We start from the raw sequence: 15,314 nt of genomic DNA on the forward strand, positions 1-15,314 counted from the left end.
GTATGTTTGCATGAAACCAGGTACTGATTTATCTCTGTTGCTAATGAATAAGAACATTACTGCTGTTAGGAGGGACAAACTGGGTGATTGCTTTCCACCTCCCGAGCCCACCTGACTGCCATGAGAGCTGCATATGCTGCACTTCACTTGGTAGGGCCGCTAAAATAGCAAGTGGTTAGAAGTTCTCTCTGACTAGTATATTTTCCTTTCTAGGTTACTGCCATGCTGTCCACATTAGAATCAATTACCTGATTGATTCAGAAAGCCAATTGTAAAGCTTTGTTGCAAGTGAATTAATTTTACCACTGCATTTAACTTTGCATCTTTATTGCCGTTTTGTCCATTGCTAGTAAATCTTCCAGCACTGACTTCACCCTGAAAGAGAAGAATCAGGACCATTATGTCACTGAAGTATATACCCTGAAACCACCCCCACCTGCTGTCATGAAATCCCAGCTTTTAGTTTTCCCTGTCTCCCTGGCTGGACATAAACAGTCTCTCAGACGCACTGCAGAGGAATTTCAGTAGAATAATTGTTCCATTCTCTTTTCAGAGACAGGGAAGACAATGCTCCCACAGTGCCCTCAGTTGAGAAATGGAAACTTTGGAGGCTGCTGCTTCAGTGGAGCCACAAAGCCTGTATTGTTTGTCTTCATCTAATTCAGCCTTGATAGACAGCTGTGACGGTTGGTCTGTCCGCACGGTCCAGGGAAATTCTGGGAATGGGGCTGTACATTAAAAGAAGAAAACACATTAAATCTTCTGATTCACAGTTAGCTATTTTTAAATGGCAATTATCATTGCTTATGTAGTTTCTTTGCCATAGCACTCAATAGTCATCTGTGATCCAAACAGTACTTATTTTGAGCTTGGTATGAATGTTAATACGTAGAAATACTCATTATTGTTTTGAATGTTAGCTTTCATTTTATTCTGTATCATCTCCTGTGCTGGCCATAGCCATCTTTTCTGTAGAGGGGAAATGCATTCTCTAAAGCTAATAAAAACATTGTTTCCTCACAGAGAGTATTATACAAATTCAGAATTAATTTTTGGGCAGAAAAGGAGCACTTCTCTGCCAAACCTATGCACTTAACGTGGTTTATCTGAATAAAGCTAAATGACATTTGCATTACTAGGAACGTTACTGAAATGAAGGCTATTTTGAATGAGGAGAATTAACCGGTATAACAATAAACAGCATCTGGATTATTTTCTACTCAGTGAGCCATGGAACTTTGCAAAGAAATGTTCAATTCAAGCAGAAAATGGTCAGTCTTTGTTCTCCTGTGAGTTATGGCACTTCTGGTTGTTCTGTACGTTGCTGAGGATGGTGGTCTGGGGACCTGCCCTGCATGTCCTGAGCTCACTGCACAGCATGAGGATTGCAATGCTGGGCCACACATGACACATCTGACAGAACAGATAAGGGAACAGTCACTTAAGCCAGCTAAGTCAAGCTCATAGCTCCTGATTCCTACAAAACACCCAAGATCTGAAGGACAGAGTCACTAGTATGGTGAGCAGCAGCACTGATCACCATCGCATTCAGTGAGATCCACTTTAGTAGCATGGGGAGGTCAGGTTTCTGCAGAGAAGAACCCTGGAGGCACAGATGGCAAGCTCCAGGCCTGGGCACAATGGAGATGCAAAGCAAGGCTTCACAGAGGGAAGGGTACTCCCCTGGAGCAGATCCGTGAGTCTTCAATCACAAAATTATCATCAGGCAGTGGTGAACCCGGTGTCAGAAGGCATGTTTAATCCACCTCATCGAGGGTATGGGGAGAGCTGCTGCTGAATAATGAGTTACCAGCTCCCTCAGTCATTTATGTGTGTATTAGGGACAGCAGAAACAACAGGACAGACCCACGCACCACGCATGTGGGTCTGACTGGATGAGGGGGAGCAGATACTGCTGACTACTTCATGGGTTTATAACTTGTCTTCTGCAGAAGCAGGGGCTTCCTTTAGAGAGACACACAGCTGCCCTCGGCAGCATGCACTGCACTCAATGTGTAAAAGATGTACTGCAGGCAGCCCACCGTGGAGCCGTGTGTTTATTTTGGGCTTAGCAGAGCAGCAATTGGCAAATTGCTCCTTGGGCCTATAGAAACTTATATTTCTTAGGGTTATGTTTAAGGAAGTCACTCTCCACCTTCCATCCCAGTTTGAGGATATACAACCCCATTTCAGTGGAGTTCAGTGACAGGACAAGGGACAACAGCCACAAACTGGAACATGGGAAGTGAACATGAAGAAAAAATTGTTTGCAGTGAGGGTGCCAGAGCCTGGACCACACTGCCCAGAGAAGCTGTGGAGTCTTCTCTGGAGAGATTCCAAACCTGCCTGGACATGATCCTGGGCACCCTGCTGTGGGTGACCCTGCTGGACCAAGGCGGGTGGACAGACTGATCTCCAGAGGTCCTTCCAACACCTACCATGCTGGGATTCTGTGGTTATGTGGTCAATGGATTCAAGATTTCAGAAAGAAACATGCTTTCCATCTGCAATGTCCCCAGCACTTCCATAACATCCATGTAGCACCTTCCCTGGCTGCTTCCTACTTTCCTTCAGCAATGACTCCCCAGGCAGCTGCAGCCAGAGCCCAGCATGCTGCTCACCAGAGCCTGGCCTCCTGCTAGTTCACATCTTGCCATGGGGCAGGGAGAAGCCTCTGCACAAAGTTGTCTGCCACAGCCAGGCTGGACTATCCTTAGTTTTTGACAGGAGCCTGACAATTTGTCCTAGTTGTCAGGTTTGGTACTAAGATCTTGAAAAAAAAAAAAAAGACTCAAAGCAAAGCCCTGCAAGGTGGAAGTCAACTGGTTTCTGCCAGGTTGAAAACCTACTCCTATCTCCTTGCCCCCAGCAATGAAGGAGTCTTCCAAAAAGCAGAGGGAACAAGGCTCCAAACCTGACACAGGTCATTGGGAAGATTTTTTTCCTTTAGCACACAATGCATTTTTAACTACTGAGTATGAACTGAGAGGAACTGTAGTATTAATTCAGCAAATATTGACATTCTGATGAAATCTGAACTGGATTTATTCTCTAAATAAACACGTTCCTTATCTTGGAGCTGGCTGATATTATTCTGGCTGTGAAGTACAGATACATTGCAAAGCAAATGATGTAATGTCTCCACCAAAAAGTCCATTATTTCCCTTTCCCCTGCTCCCTTCCTGTGTTTGCTGTTCTTTCCTGCATTACCCTGTGCAGTGAACTCCTAGTTGTATAAATACTACTACTGAGGAAGTGAGGTTAGTAAATTTGTCTCAGCATTTGTCAGGCTGTTTTTTTCTGGGCTTGGCTTTGCGAGGGGGAAAAAAAAACCCAGCCCACTGGTAAAAATACTTACAACTGTATTTTGTCTTTAGAACCAGATCTAAGTAAAACAACAAATCCATTCACAAAACACACCCATTGTAATTTCAGATTGGTCACCACACATTTGTGGTGTATGGGGAAAAAGTTAAATTAGTCTTTCTGGTTTTGGTAGGAATCCACAGGGAGGAATTTGCAGGGAGGGCTCTGTGTGTTACTTCAGTTACACTGCAGCCCTGAGAGGTTTTATTGAGTGTGGTGAGGCTCTGCTGCTCTCCAGTTAGAGTTCCACATGCCTGCTTTTGTATTCACGTTTTTAAGAATCATAAAAACTGAGAAAGGTGTTCTGAGGGTAATGTAAGGCCCTAAATTAATAATTTCCTCTTCAAGACTACAGCTGCTAAAATTCTTCTGAATCAGATTTCTACCTGCACTGGAAGTATTTTTAAAGGTGAATATTAATGCCTGTAATGCTCCACATAATAAAGATTTACTGGAGTTGTGAATTATAAGTTTCTAAGAGGTGTTGAACAGCTACACACTTGTTGATTGAGGAATTAATGACATAGTACCTAAAAGCAGCTCTGTGCCTCATGAGGCAGCAGCTGGCTCTGCAGCCTTCTGCAAAACTTTAGAAAGGCATTTGCTATAGGAAGAAATCCAGCCCATGGGAGAAGGCAGGTGAGTTGGGGTAGGACTTGTGATGTCCATGAACTTCCCTTTGCAGGTGATGTGTTTGGGTTCCTCTGTAGCTTTCTGGAGCTCCAAGGAAAATTTGGAGGCTTTAAGCTCTTAGCTTGACTTCAGAGTGTGGTTCCATGTGCTTTGCACCCTGGGTTGTGATGCTGGGCTCCTGCCCATTCAGACGAGAGGAGCCTCTTGGGGAGCACCGTGTCTCCCTACAGCTGCCTTCTGCCCTGGCTCCCATGTTTTCTTTGCATGAAAATCAAGGCATAGATGGAGGAATAATGAATATGTGTATTCATATTCCCAAAATAAACCTGGGAGGTGACCAGGCATAAACTGGTGTGGGTTGAAGGACAGGCTTGTTCCCAGACATTAGAGAGGCAAGGATGGTATGGTAGCTGTGTATAGAAACAGGCGTGACCGAGGACACTGAGCCTAAGAGGAAGCAGGACTGGTCCCTGGCCAGTGTCCTTTAAGTGATGGTCTGTCTCCTAAAGGTTGATTCATTGGTGTTCCTGAATCCCAGAAGGTAATTGAAGGTTGCCATTGCTGAAGAGCTAAAAGTGCTTAATAGCAGGGCAACATAAAGAAAAAATAAGTAGTTTTTGTGAGAAATTTCAGCTGAATTTTGCTGACACTTCAGAAGCAATGAGGATCCCTGCACAGGCAGCTTTGCAAGAAGCCATTAGACATCGGTGTTCTCCAGAGCCTGCCCCAGTGCAGCTCAGACTCACCTTCATCAAGTGTGACTGGTGGGCACAGCACTGGTGCAGTAATGGCCTTGTGCAAGTTAACCCTTTCATGGTTGTCACATCAACTCCAGTGAGGATGAAGAGAAGCTTCCTTCATTGCAGAAATGAGGGAACCCCATGGTGAATGATGACAGCAGAGGAAAAGGGGAAAACATTCTCCTAGGTTTGAGGACTGTGAAAAGAGGACAAACTTTGGCCTGCCTTTTCCTCCTTGGCTGGGTTTCATGGTGGCATCATCAGCCATGGAGTTAACTTTGAGATGTGTTCTTCCTTTATACACCAGTGCTGCCTGCTGACCTGTCAGGCAGCTGGAGAACCATCCACCACATGTCCTGAGGCTGGGTCACACAGGATGTGTTTGGAAGTGTTTATGTGCACATTTATTCGTGAAACTATAACTGCCCCTCTAAGCCCACATCTGTGTGTGTATTCATATCTTTAGACTGCTATACATAGAAAAGCTATTTTTAAAACAAGGACGATTTAAAATGGATTTTAGAACCTATAATTAATAAATTCCAGAATGAAGACTGTGTTTCTACCATCACTTCACCAGCACTGTACATACACTGTTGGTGGATGGATATGATTGGATATTTTTCCTTTTGCTGATTGAGTGTGTGTTGAAGTCCTGTTCCCTTTTCCCCATACTCATTCCTCAGTCCCAGGTCCTTTATACTTGATGCTGTTCTAGACTTGCTCTGAAGACATAATAATTCATTTTCTCATGGGGCTTTTTCACTCAGAATATTTGTTTGCATGCTCTGGATGCATTAATGAACTTATTTTTATACTCATATCACAAAAGAAACCAAAAACCAGCATTGACTCAGTAGTCAGGTCACCTATTCAGTCTTCTCCCTGATAAATTTGCTGAGATGATGACTTCTGTTTTTCAGTGCTGGCTCATTTTTTTGTGGCACTTCTGTCCAGTACCTTCAAATCCTTCACACCAGTGTTCTTACCATACTATATACAGAGGCGGTGGCATCTCTTTATTTCTGCTTAGCCTTTGTCAGAGCCTGACCCCATCTTGGGCCAAAAAGGCCATTCTCTGCAAGTATTAGGCAAAAAACTGAAGATGTGGGTATGAGAAGATGAAATATGAGATACACGTGAAAAGAACTTGTGCTATAAAGTACACAATGAACTATTTAAGCCTGGAACAACAAAGAAAACAGAAAGCATAGTGATAATGTGAAGCAAAACCAGCATAAAGAAACTTCCTTAAGCACCCTTTTCTCTAGCAGGGATGTGGTTGGAAATGTTCCTTCTCTATTTCCATCTTAGCACGCTTGTATTGGAAGCAGTCCATTCTGAGCTGGGTAAAACCACCTGACTGACTCACAACCAGATCTCAAATCCATGATTAGAAACCACACCTAGCAAACCTTGTTGCCTGAGTCTGCTGCTTGCCTGCACCTCTTCCACCAGTGCCAGGGAACTGGCTGCTCATCCTTGGGCACCAATCCTTATCCCAAACCCTGACTGTTCACCATAGTCCCTGTGTTGGGTTACCTTCACCCTCTCACACCTGAGAAGACAATAAAGAAATAAGGTCATAACACAAACTTAATTCTTATAAAAAGTGAAGAACTTCAGAAAGCTGGAGCTTCAAGAGCAGAACCAACTCTTGTGTTTATTATTATTATTTAAGGTGATGTTTATTTCTGAGATGGAGACAAAAACATCTTTACCTTACACAGACATAAACTCTTTGCCTCCCTTACGCTTTTACATAAATACACACTACAAATGGTGCCTTCTGAAGTGCCTCCCATGTAAACATCTGACAGTAGTGGGCATGAGAGTTGAGAGACATGATAAGTCACTGAAACACGTACAACTGCATGTGATACACCATGTCATCAGTATTTTAAATAGCAGGTATAAAGCAGTTCTCAAAAATTAAATGGGTGTTTAATCTCATGTTGTGAAGATGCCAGATTTTTCCCTGATGCCTTATAGGTTGATTGGAAGTGAATTTCATTACCTTGAATCTTAATTAGAATAAGGCTTGGCTTCTTCAGTTGGATAATCATACTCGTGGTTGAGCAAAAAGTTAAGAAATGCAGAACTGGAAAGATCTATTCATGGCTTAGAAACATGTAGGTAGTTCACATAGATAAGGAGATGCTTACTCAAGAGACAAATGAAAAACCAAACACAGAACCCCCTGAGAACGTGGTGTTCTTGGCAGGGATCCACCAATGATTACCAAGTGCATGAGTCTCAGTGTGAACTCACAGCCTGACATTTAGCCGATGTCCTGCAGCATTTTCCACCTTCCTGATTTCTTACTATTTCATGTTTTGGCCACCTCAGTTCCACACAATTTAAAATTAAATCCTAGAAACACACGAGGCCAGGGGATCTCAAAATACCTGTGACAATGGCCGTAATGAATGAAAAAAAAGACTGACAGAGCCAAAGAATCTGTTTTCAGCAAGACCCAAGGCACCTGGCCTTCAGGTGATGACGTGACTGCATAATGTTTTTACAAGTGTCCTGTAAAGATGTTTAATTGCACTATGTTATACAACCACTAGATGTCTGCATACCATAGAGCTTCAGGCAGGGTTTGTTTCCCAGCACAAAAGGCAAACAAAGAAAATTCCTATCTGCAGATGTCTCTCTCTGGATCACATTGGCATCTGTTTTTTTTTCTGACCTATGCTCCTTGTTCAAGGAGGGCGCTGTGGGCAAAGGGACACTCTGCAAGAAAAATTACTTGTATGAAAATTAAGGCTGGTTTCTATTAAAAATGGAAAGAAAACCGTAGATGAAGCCATTAGTCGAGATCACATCTACTCAGATAAAATTCACCAATACATGCCAGAAATCAAATCCAAATTGCCACTGCCTAACTCATCACAAATTCCAATTAGGCAGGTCATGTGGTGCCACGAAGCAGCAGGAACCTGCAACAAAGACGGCGGCAAGTCAGGCTGCAGTAGTGATGTCCTTGGGAGTAAGGGTGGCTACCAAGACAGACCTGTGGCCCCAGTGGGTGCTCTGCGTGCCCGTGGCTCAAGGCACCACTCTTCCTGTGTCACGGAGGTTGCATCAGAGATCTGCATGGTTTTGGGGCTGGCAGCAGCAGAGACAACAGTGGCTTTACAGGACACCAGGAGGTTCTCGAGTGTGTCCAAAGAAGGACAATGAAGCTGGGGAAGGGTTTAGAGAACAAGACTTCTAAGGAGCTGCTGAGAGACCTGCGGGCATTGAGCCTGGAGAAAAGGAGGCTCAGGGGAGATCTGGCTCTTGAAAACTCCCTGAAAGGAGGCTGGACCCAGATGGAGTCAGTCTCTTCTCCCAAGGAACAAGTGACAGGACAAGAGGAAAAGGACAAGTTGCATCAGGGCAAATTTAGGTTGTTTATTAGGAAAAAATTCTTCCTCAAAAGGAAGGGCTGTCAAGTCCTGGCCCAGGCTGCTCAGGGCAGTGGTGGAGCCCCCATCCCTGGAGGGATTTGAAAGCCATGGAGATGTGATGCTGAGGGACATGGGTTAGTGGTGGCCTGGCAGTACTGGGTTAAGAGTTGGGGTTGGTGATCTGAAAGGTCTTTTCCAACCAAAATGATTCTATGATACATAGAGCTGGTTTGCCTCCTACTGTTTTTTGCTGCTTCTTACTTGCAAAATGAAGCTCATCTGCTTAATTTTAACAGTTGGTGCTGTTAGGAAATGCAAAGCTGAGAGCTGTGAGCACTGTGAGCCCAGACATAGTCCCCAGGGGCTTCCTTCATAATAATAAAGACAAGGTAATAATTTATTATGGTAAAGCAATGCTCACAGCTTCCCTGAACATTAGGACAATCCAGCCCATGTGTGCACTGCACGGGCAGAGGTTTACATACCTGTTTGTCATAAACACTTTTCTCACAGGGTTTCCCCAGGGCACCATGATCAGCTGCCCTTCCTAGGTGCTCACTGTTCTGCCATGTCAGCAGCAAGGGCTGGGATGAGGATGAGGAAAATAAATGGCATGAGGAAAAAAATCCTATGCTTTCAAGGCCTTAGCTGCTGCCTGGAAAACAAGCATTGCTTGAGTTTAGTCACCCTTCTTCAGGGATCCCTGTTACCTGTGTTCACAGTCTGGGAATGAGTGAAGTTTGTGAAGTTTTGTGAAAATTACTGGTTTACTCACAGTGGTACCTGCAGTGCCCCAAATGAGCATCACTATCGAGGCAGATTCACTGTGTCCTGTAACCCTTAAATTTGAGCTCTGCATCCTCCCTCCAAGGCCTCTTGACACAAGTATCGTGTTGCTTTTGTTTGCTTGCTCTGAGATGCAACCTCCTTGCTTCTGATCAGACACCTTCCCTTGCTGGTGTGTGTTCTTTCCTAAATGCAGTCAGTAGTGGGTGGCTGCAGAGCACAGCTGCTTTTTGTGCTTTTTATGTGATATTATAGTGTTTTCTCTTTCCCAAAAGGATTTGAGTCGTGTATTATGTTCAGGCTTTCCCTGCTTCTTTACATCTCTTGGTTAGTTAATCAAGTAACAGTTCTCAAATCCAGTTTCTCATTAACAAAATTGAATCTAATATTAAGGATTCATTCTCATTTTAGAGTTGATTAACATAATTGTGGTTAGTGTTCCATCACAATTAACTTTGTTTTTAATCACTAAAAGGCTAACAAGCTCATTTCACACCCTTTTCATTTGGTAAATGCAGAGAAGGAAGATCCAATTGGTGTCTTGCAGTTACAAGCTGCAGAAACTTTCTCTCCCTGTCCGTAACAGTAGATGTCAAATTTGTGAAGCTGAGGAACAGAGTGACCAGGATGTTTTTCTGGTTATAAGAAGTGGAGGTGCAATCAACAGGTTGCCATTGTCACTGCTTTTTGAATTAGAGCAGAATCCTGCTGCTGTTTATGTGAATTTTAAACTGTTGTTCATTGCATTTCTGAACAGCAGTACATTTTTATTTTAATTCAGAAAACCCCTGAAATTATTTTGGGCAGGTGACTTGTCTTGAGATAAGAGCCTATAGTGTGCGTAATCTTGGGGCCTCAAAAGTAAGGAGCCAGTGAAGCCTTTGCAAGACGGGTCTTTGTTTCACCTGCAAGGGAAGAAAGTGCCCTTTTTGACATTTCTAGCATTTTTCTGAACCAGAATGAAATTCTAATTATGTCAGAATACCCTAAATTATTGAGCTTTCAAATTTCTAGTCACACTCTGTAGTACTTTTGTTATATATCAGCTAAATTTCTCTTTCCATCTGGCCTTTCCAGACCAACCTGCATTCTACTTTTGTTTTCTTAAGGCACTGGTTTTAATTCTCAAAGAGAAAGTATCTGGCAGTTGTCCTATAAATGTAAAGAGTGATAATGTGTGGTTACTTTACCATCGCTAAGCAGGAGAGACAGTGATCTCAAATACACACCTCCTCTTGATAGTTAGCCAGTTAGAAAAGAGAAATCTGGTATTACTTTGGTAATCTTTTCAGATGGAAAGACACCTAGCTATACATAGATGACATTGCTTTTACATTTTTAAAATCGTGCTGCTTTCCCACCAATTTCTAAGAAGGAAGAACCCAAATATCTTCAATTTTGGCAACTTTATTAGGCAACAAGAGACCAGGTGATGGGATACCCCTGTTTCCCTCCCTTTCCTTATGCCTGTCCCTTTCCCTGGCAGCCAAGAGAAGGAGAGAAAAAAAAATTCAAAACATTGTGTCCATCCCAGCAATGAATTCCAGCTGACATTTTAGCTGTGATGGACAGAGCTGCTGTCACCCAAAACAAGGCAGTTGCACTTGCAAGAGGAGAGAAAGGAGTTAGAAATCTGTCAAGTCTAAATCTGCTCTCAAGAGTTTTTCAATTACTAATTTAATGAGATTGTGTGGTATTTTTTATCTCCTTTGTCTCTTAAACTGTGTTTCATTAGATTTTAATGAGACTTTCTTCATCTCCTCCCGATAGAGTCCTCCCATTTTATGGGTGCTTTCTTCCTCTTTGTTTCCAGCTGTACAGCCTTACGTTCAGAGCTGTAGTAAAAACACACTCGAGCCCATATGTGCAATCCAGACTGCTTCACCAAAGTGACTTGCAATTACTTACCACAAGTAACAGAAAAGTGGAAAAGTTCACTCTGTTCGGCCTAGTCTTCATAAAATAGGCCGTGGTAATCCCTTCACCAAGTCAAGAAGCTTGCATTGACCTTCTGCCTAGACTTCAATTACCTTTAATCCATATTCTTCATGCGTTACATCTGATATTATGTGCAACTGTATTTGCATTACATTTTGTGTGTGGTTTTCACATCTTTTGTATCATGTGTGCTTTTTTCCTTTTTTTTTTTTCTTTTTTTAATTAGGATCTCATTCTTTTTTACTTATCAGCTTTCCTTCAGCATTTATACTTGTTACTTTCTTCCTAGATTCTGTCACACACCGTTTCTGCCAAGGGAGCACATGATGGCTGTGCTTCCACACCAGAAGATGTGTGTGCTCCTGGACCATCCCGTGGTACAAATCTGATCTGAATGAAACATGGGCATATTTCTGATGAATTAGCCCAAGTACAGGGTATGGATCTACACCAGGCTTTATCCCAGCTCTGGGTAAACAGATGATGTGTATTCGGCATAAAATTAGAGTGGGCAGGATGAGCTAAAAACTGATCTGTCAAGACAGATTGAAGTTGTACTAAGAATTCAAAATATTTGGAACAAATTTGAACTGACAGACTGAAGTTGTTTTAGTGTTTTATGTCATATGGCCACAGGGTTTTTGATCTTGTAATAAGCGTCTTAAGACAGGTTAACCGTCTTGTCTAACTACAGCCTCAGGTAACACCAATGTCAGCAAAATAACCAACTTCCTGATTTTAAGAGCAGAAACAGTCCTTTGGGTAATTTCACCTGATCCCTGAATGACCCAGAGAGTAGAACTTACTTCTTTAATCCACATTGTTCAGTAACCTCCCGTATTTCTTCAATATCAAGTCCCATGATAGACAATATCTGAAGCATCCAGTAACACAACATCTAGCCAATAAAGTCAACACATCATTTAGTTAGCATGTGTTTGGCATTTGTACCTTGAGTCATTCTTTCACTCTCAAACTTGGAAAACCTGTTAGATAAGTAACAGCCGTCCTTAAACTATGTCCTGGCACTCCCTGAGCACCCCTTTACAGAAGATATAAGGTCTCCAGGGAGACCTTATTGTAGCCTTTCAGTATTTAAATGTAGCCTGTCAGAAAGATGGAGTCAGACATTTTAGCAGAGCCTGTTGTGACAGGACAAGGGGTGATGGTTTTAAACTAAAAGAGGGAAGATTTAAACTAGAGAGAAGAAAGAAATTCTTTACACTGATGGTGGTGAGATGCTGACCCAGGTTGCCCAGAGAGCTGGTTGATGCCCCATCCCTGGAAACCTTCCAGGTCAGGTTGGACGAGGCTCTGAGCAAGCTGGAGAGGTCCCTGCTGACTGCAGGGTGGTTGGACTAGATGACCTTTAAAGATCCCTTCCAACCCAAACTATTTTATTGTTCTGTGTTTCTATGATAATTAGCCCAGCACACTCATCAATACTGTGCTGTAGGGAGAGGTTGGAAAAACACTAGCCCTAGGACATTGTTTCCACCTGACTTTCAGTTGCTACTTGCAGCTTGTCCCAGGAGCATGGTACGAGAAGGCTCTGCTGTGCTTCCCCTCCTCAGAAACTGCTTTCTAGGAGAAGCCACTCATTTGGACCTTGCCAGGAGACATTGCTGCCTGTTCCTTTCTGCCAGAAGAGATGGGGCAGAGAGTGAGTGAGCTGCTTGGCTCAGCTCAGCAGCCCGGTGTTCCCCTGATACTGGCAGCCAAATAGGCACCAGCAGAACAGAAAGAGGAGCTTAGGCAAGCACTGGTCTTATCAGGGAGAGACAGGCATCAGCAGCTGCCTGCAACCCCTGGGCAAGAGTGCTCCTTTGCCATTGGCGTGCTACAAGCTGGGTGGGGTGGCTGCCAGCAGCAGCCTGGCTGGGAGAGCTGGGCTGCCATTGCTGCCTCCCACATCTGGCTGGTGTCTGTAGCTTAGGGTAAGGCACCAGCCACGGATAAGAGAGAGCTGTGGCTGATGGTTGTCACGCTGGGTAACTCCATTCCCTGCTGCTTGCCAGCTGAGGTCTGCATTTGGAGGCAGACCACTCTTGCAAGGGGTTGGGAGGCTTGGCACATCCAGGGCCCCTGCCTCAGTCAGACACGAGGTGGACATGCAGTCTAAGAGAGGACCACAAGCCCTGGAACCCCCAAAAGAGAGCAACCTAAGGAAAAGCTCCTCCAACCCTACTAGGGACAGCCAGAACTGATCTTTGAATTATAAAAGTTGTCCCTGCTCATTCGTATACCTGCAGATTAGGTATACAATTACAGGAGGCAGTTGAGTGAGAAGATGGGAAGGAAACCATACAGGATACAAATCAATCAAAACAAATCCAGAATCTTTCCTATCATTGCAATCTTATTGCTGATGGGTTTTAAAAGCAAAGAGACAAAAAAAAAGTGTTGACCACTTCAGACAGGGGTCACCAAAATTTCTTTGTGGATGCACTGGGAGAGATGAAGAACCTTTTAAAGATCTGAAATAGAATTATAAAATCAGGGACTAATGACATAAAAGAATTTATGCACTTCTTGGCAAAAAATGTTTATCCTTTTCTATCCGCTTTTGTGCATAAGACCCCTTGATCTGGTGGCATGAGGATTGGATTTGTCCAAAGTGTAACACTTTTCTTCAAAAGTGACCTAGTCACCTTTGAGATCTAGTAAATAGTTTACTCCACATACATTGAGACATCACCTGACAGAAATAAGTTTCCACTCTTCCCATTCCTGTTCATCTTTCAGCTCTGACTGCAGGATAAATGGGTCTGCTCACTTTTTCTGACTCACAGATCTTCAGGATATCTGTTTTTAAACAAGAAATATCTCTTTATTTCCTGTTTTCCAGACACTTGGGGAATCAGTAGGGATGCTCTAAATGCTTCGTTTCTTCAAACCTCTGTTCAGGATTTGTCTCTTGCATAGTACCCCAGGCAAATCATCTCTGAGCAGTAGGAGATAGCCTGGAAGCTATTTATTGTCTGTTTATCATGTTTGTTAGACACTTGCACGTTTTCCTCTTGCCAGAGCTATAGTAAGACTTTGTAGTACTCAGCGTATCTAAGAGTTTGCCCTCAGCACAATCCACACGCTGGGAGTAAGAAATCTTCACATCTTAATTTCAAGGGCTTTGTCAATGTGTCTCGGGGAAAAAAGCAGCTGATTAAGTAGTAACTAACTCCCCTTTGCTGCTAGACTAAAAAGTGGTACAGTAAAACATTTTGTATGTTGCCTATCTCTTGAAGTAAAAGGGTGAAAAAGAAGAAAACCAAATAATTCTGTTTTGTGTAAACCAGAGAACATCTTGATCAGAAAAGAAGATATTTACACATGCTCCTCAGAAGACCACGTCCTAGCCAATTTTAAATTAAAAGAATTGCACGTCTGTTTCATAGCTCTTTCTTCTTTCCTTCTGCATGTTATTAATCTGTAAGTGACACCATCCTGCTCGCTGACTTCCAGAGGTGAGGAGCAATGTCTGGGCTAGCTGGGAAGATGAAGCAGAGAGAGGCAAGGGGACCTCATGGTGCTGTCACCTTCTGCTCAGTCAGGCTCATCCATCCTAGTGGAAAGCTGCTTCAATAGTCCTAACTTTGTCCTGTTTGCATTAAATACAGAGAGCTGGGAGTATGTCCTCACCTGTATGCAATCTCTCCCTGCCGTGGGGTTTTGGCAGCCTTGCCTACCCTGAGTGCCTGTGCTTCAAAAGTGACGCTTCAGTTTCCTCAGGCGTTAGGGGCACTGCAGGGAAAACAAACCACAACCAAGACTTACACCACTTCGCTTCTGTTCCATAAAAACATAACAGTTTGAGGCAGCAGCATGGCACAGAGGGGTGCAAACGGAGAGCTGTGGTGTGCTCATGCCATCAGCCCTCCAAATTCATGCAGTGGGTAGCCCCATGGCTGGCAGCCCATCCCGGAGTAGCCCAGCCTCAGGTGGAAGTGGTCATCTACTCCTCAGCCACTCTTTCTGGATGCTTTTGGCCACCAGCTCTCTGCTTAAGCAGGGAAAAGGTGGCTCTAATACACGAAGACAGAAACTGGAGAGTTGGTTTTCTGAACACCAAACTGATGTTTCCAAGTGTTGCCACCAGAGGATGTACCAAGCACATTTTTGCTGGATTAACACATAAACAGATTAGAATAGCCAGATTTACCAGCAGAGGTAGTGTAACTTCTGTATAGACACAGGAAATTTCAGTGTAAACAACAGTTCATGAAAAAGAGAATATGTAGAGACAGGGAAGGAAGTTATGAGCTGTGTTTTCTGATCCTTTTATCCCACTAGCTCTTGAATCAGTAACATATTAAATGGTAAATGCATTTCTGATTTCTTTAATACATCGCTAATCCTGGGAATATCTAGGCTAGGCCACGTCCAATCTTTAATGCAGTTTCTTGCAAAGACAGCAGCCATTTTGATGGTTGAATATTTTTCATTGCAGTAATTC

At 43.3% G+C, this 15,314-nt stretch overlaps 1 protein-coding gene across 1 annotated transcript in view; it reads left to right on the top strand.

Moving 5' to 3' along the window:
* CA8 (carbonic anhydrase VIII) overlaps positions 1 to 1,022 on the top strand; it is a gene marked incomplete at its 5' end in the record, with an annotated part of 42,448 nt that extends 41,426 nt beyond the window's left edge. The window contains one exon of the mRNA XM_008940494.1: positions 554 to 1,022. The remainder of the gene's footprint in view (positions 1 to 553) is intronic.
* Between the last annotated feature and the right edge of the window lie 14,292 nt (positions 1,023 to 15,314).

This window comes from Merops nubicus, unplaced genomic scaffold, assembly GCF_000691845.1.
Source record: "Merops nubicus isolate BGI_N331 unplaced genomic scaffold, ASM69184v1 scaffold4130, whole genome shotgun sequence".
NCBI classification, from domain to species: domain Eukaryota; kingdom Metazoa; phylum Chordata; class Aves; order Coraciiformes; family Meropidae; genus Merops; species Merops nubicus.